We start from the raw sequence: 5,055 nt of genomic DNA on the forward strand, positions 1-5,055 counted from the left end.
TTCAAATGTATCCCACATTCAAAGGCTGTTAAATTGCATTGTTTACCCATATCTTCAGAAAAAAAATAACTTCTACTGTCGTGGTAAACAACCTGCTTCCCTATTTGTAATGGTCTGGCCCTCTAGCAACTTCAGCGCGAAATTATAGCTAATTTGTCTACAATCATCAGGCGGTCATAATAATCTGGCCACTCAGTGTATATATATAAAAGTGTGATATGCTAATTAGACCAGACATCCTTCCAGACGACCTTCCAGACAAAGCCATGGTGGCAGGGGCCAAGGCAGAGGCAGCAGCTGCACCGGGTGGGGCCAAGGCAGCCACTGTGGTAGCGGGGACCGAACCCCTTGCAAAAACTTTGTGCATTAGGCCTCTAGTATACCAAGTGTACTGGTTGTTAATGCGGATTTTGTAATCAAAGAAAACACGATAATTTCAAGAGAAACATCAAAAGTGCTTTATTCAAAGTAATGCCCATCGCTAGCTACACATTTCTCCCATCTTTCAGGTAATTTGTGGATACCGTCCCAATAGAACTTTTCTTGTTTTGAGGCAGAGACCCAATTTTCCACTTCTTTGTACGTTTTAAGTGCTGCTCAGAAAGTGCATGTGTCATCTATAGGAACGAGTGGTAATCTGAAGGTGCAAAGTCTGGTGAATACGGCCGGTGGGTTCATACTTCCCAGGCAAGATCTTTTAACGTATCTTTAACTGGTTTTGAAGTGTGTGATGGTGCATCATCATGAAACAAAATTACTTTTCTGTGTCTTCTGGCACATTCTGGTGGTTTCAGGATCAAAGTGTGGTTCAAGTTGATTATTTGTTGTCTGTAGCAATCAGTATTAATGATTTCACCTGGTTTTAGAAGCTCATAATAGTCCACACCTTCTTGATCACCAAACGCAGAGCATTTTCTTCCTCCCGAAGTGCTGGGGTCCCACCCCAGCAGGTCCAGGGGTCCCCAAAGGTGTGGACGGAGTCAGCGAAGAAGAAATGACACAGAGGCAGTGTTCAGTTGATCAGCATGGTTGGGTTCTCTTGCCTGGTTCTATTGCCAGGTTCTGTAGGTTCTCCAGCCAGGTTGAATCACCAGGTTCTAGTCAGGTTCTCTTGCCAATTTCTGTAGTCAGGTTCAGTCCAGTATCTTTTGCCATGTTCTCTCACTAGGTTCTGTCTCTAGGTTCTGTCTCTAGGTTCTGAGGCCAGTTTCTGTCCAGGATCTTTTGCCATGTTCTCTCCAGCAAAGTTCTTCTGTCTCTAGGTTCTGTGTAGGTTCTGTGTCTAGGTTCTGTGTAGGTTCTGTGTCTAGGTTCTGTATCCTGTTGTCTTGTTACATCTGTATTTATACCAGTTGATTCCAATCCTATCAATCTCTATTCCAAAGGTTAGGGCGTTTCTTATCTCCATTCCAGGGAGTAAAGATTATGTAGCTTAAGCATGATTGTTCGTAGTTAAAGTGATTAATTACCCGCCTGGCACTTAGTTAAGGGGTTTTATTCCCTCCCTAACTTCAGGGAAACTCCCTACCTGGGGAAACAACCTTTCTCAGAGAGGTGACCTTGGTTAAAACACATAGTGCCAAGAAGGTGAGCAAACATATTAAGAACAGTATGCCATATATGCCAGGTCCCTTGAAACAGCAAGGATGGACCGGCTCCCGGCACCAAAGCGATTTGGCCTTGCAGTCGATGTTGATGGTTGACCTAGATCAACCCATGATTTTGTGCATTTGGGATTCTCAAAATAAATACACTTTTCATTGCCAGTCACAATTCGATGAAAAAAGACTTTCTTTCGTGACATTGAAGCAACATTTTACTGATGACTTTTCAGTTTTCCATTTGTCTTTTGTTCATTTTCCTTCCTTTAAAATCTTTCCCATTGCTTGTAAACAATTGGAAATAGTTTGCTGAGCAATGTTCAATCTTTCTGTAAGTTGTTTTTGAGTTTGACAAGCATCTTCATCCAATAATGCTTGTAATTGTTGGGCTTCAAACTTTTTCCTTTGGCTTGGACATTCTTTGTCTTTCACATCAAAATCACCACTTTTAACGTATTTAAACCAGCGTTCACAAGTATCTTGAGATGGAGCATGTTCACCATAAACTTCCCAAAGTATACGATAACTTTCAGCAGCACTTTTCCTCAAAATAAAGTAATGAATTAAAGCTTCCCACAAATGCTCTTTAAATGCTCTTTTGCCTTTGTCATGAAATTCAACATTTTTAAGCATAAAAATGTCTATGATGTTAACATCTTCAGAAAATTTTGACATATGAAGTTTTGAAGCTTGCTGTCAATACAACAAAATAGCACACATATCAAAGCGCATATATATCAACATATGTGTAACTCCATCTATTGAAAAATCCGCATTATTAACTGTACACCTGGTATATATAAAAGCCTAAGCAACCGAATGACCAGTCCACTGGTCGCTATGATGCACTAGCCACCGGGGGCAGACACTTAATGCAGGAGCTGACCCCTGGTGGTCAATGCGCTCAGCTGACCAATGGGCACCAGACGCTGGGCTCACAGCTGGCGAGTGCAGCCGCTGCCGCATGAGCCTCTCCGTCCTCTGTGGCTGTGCTGCTGAGCGGCAGGTGCAGCAGGGCTGGGGTGAGTGGCAGCAGCGTGGCACTCGGCCAGGGTTTGGGCTCCTCCCAGGCCGCCTGCCACTTTGCGCACTACTGCATCCCTCGAGGGATGTCGGACTGCCCGAGGGGTCCTGGATTGCGAGAGGGTACAGGCCAGGCTGAGGGACCCCACCAGTGCATATATATATATATGGAGAGAGAGAGAGAGAGAGAGAGAGAGAGAGAGAGAGAGAGAGAGAGAGAGAGACCTTTAAGCTATAATGCTCCCTCACCGAGTCTTATGCCATGGGTTCGACCACATCACAGAGAGGCTCTAGAAGGGTCTGCTACTTTGATTGTCGATTTTTGGTTTGTCACGTCTCACACATATTTCCTCAAAGCTCCAACTGTCTTTGTCAGCTCACATCTTCCTAACTGCCTGCTCTGACAAATTCACAATACAGTAGAGTTGCAACATATGTGAAACAAAAACTGAGAGAATTGAAAGGAAAATTAGGCTAATCCATAATTGTAGCTGTCAACTCCAATATGCCCCTCTCAACAATCAATACAACTGAACAAATAATCAGCAAGAATATAGAAATACCTAACAACATCCTCAACCAGCAAGATCTAAACAACATTTTTAGAATACCCTGCCATACAATAGCAAGGTATACATTAGTCTCAATTCTTGCAAAACATAGACCAAGACAGACTATATCTCAGGCCATAAAATCATCCTTAATGCATTTAAAAGAATTGAAACCATACCGTGTATTCATTGATCATAATAAAGTTAAACCAGAAATCAATAACATAAATATAACAGAAAAATCTCCAAATGCTCAGAAACTAAACAAAATACTTCTGAATAAACAAAAAATCAGAGAGAAATTCTCTAGGAAAACATTTAAAAGTCATTAAATCGCATTATTAAAATTTATGTGACACAGTGAAAGCAGCACTGAGAAGGAATTTTTTAGCACTAAATATATACATTATAAAGAGGGAAAGTGCCAACACAGTAATAAAAGCCTCTACCTCAGGACCCTAGGGAGAAAAAGTAAAACAAATCCAAAGTAATCAACAGGAAGAAAATAATAAAGATAACAGCAGAAATCAATAAAATTGTCATACAGAAAAAAAGTAATAAGAGAAACAAAGATCTAATTCAGAGGATCAATGACATTGACAAACCTCTGGCAACACTAACAAAGAAAAAGAGAAAAACCACCGGTTACCAATCTTAGGAATCAAACAGGAGCTATCCACTACAGGTCCTCAAGACATCAAAAAGACAATAAAGGAATGCTGTGAACATGTAAACAAATACAGATTTGACAATTTAGGTGATATGGGCCAATCTCTCAAAAAATAAAAATTACTATAATTCATCCAGTATGAAACATAGTTTTACTAGACTATTTTTTATTTATGAATTTATTATTTAACCACCACTCCCCCAAAAAATGTAGACAGAATTTCATTGATTAATTATACCAAATATTTAAATGAATTAACACCCAATACACAAACCACTTCTTATGAAGCTATGAGGAAGACAGTACTAAAAAGAGAAAAATATGGATATATTTTTCCTGATAAATATAAACCAAATCCTTAAACAAGTATTAGTACGTAGAATTCAGCAATCTATAAGAAGAATTATACACTGTGACCAAGTGAGTTTTATCTCAGGGATGAAAGATGGCTCAATACTTGAAAATCAGTCAATGCAATACACCTCATTAAAAAGTTAGAGGGGGAAAAGTCACACAATCATATCAGTCAGTGCAGAAGAAAACATTTGATTTAACTTGATGATGATGACACTAACTCTAAGGAAAACAGGAGTAGAGAGAAACGTCTGCAATTTGATAAAGAGTAATTTTTAAAAAGTACATGTAACATGACACTGAATAGTGAAGAATGAGCCAGAAACAAAGAATCTCCACTGTCACAGTCTTAGTTAACACAGTCCCAGATGTTATAGCTGCTACAATAAGGAAATAAAAGGCATACAGGTTGGGAAGGAAGAAATAAAACTGGCCTTTTCTACTTGCAAATAACCCATGAGTGCCTACACTGAAGATGCCAGGAACTCACACACACACACACACACACACACACACACACAAAATAGTCTTAGAACTAATACATGAGCTCATAACTATACCAAACTCACTTGTTTTCATATATACTAGCAATGAACACAAGTATACCACAATTTTAACTATATTACCATTTATTTTAAACATGAGATAATTTAGTGTAAATATAATAAAAAAGGTATAGAACTTTATGCTAAAACCTAAAAAGTTTATGAAAGGAATCACATAAGATCTAAGTAAATGGAGAAACATATCATGTGAATAGATTTGAATTCTCAAATTGATATACAAGTTTAATGCAATTGATATTAAATTTTTAGCAATAATTATAAATATGGATGAGATGATTCCAGATATAATA

The sequence above is a fragment of the Myotis myotis genome, unplaced genomic scaffold, assembly GCF_014108235.1.
Source record: "Myotis myotis isolate mMyoMyo1 unplaced genomic scaffold, mMyoMyo1.p scaffold_m19_p_24, whole genome shotgun sequence".
In the NCBI taxonomy this organism is placed as follows: Eukaryota; Metazoa; Chordata; class Mammalia; order Chiroptera; family Vespertilionidae; genus Myotis; species Myotis myotis.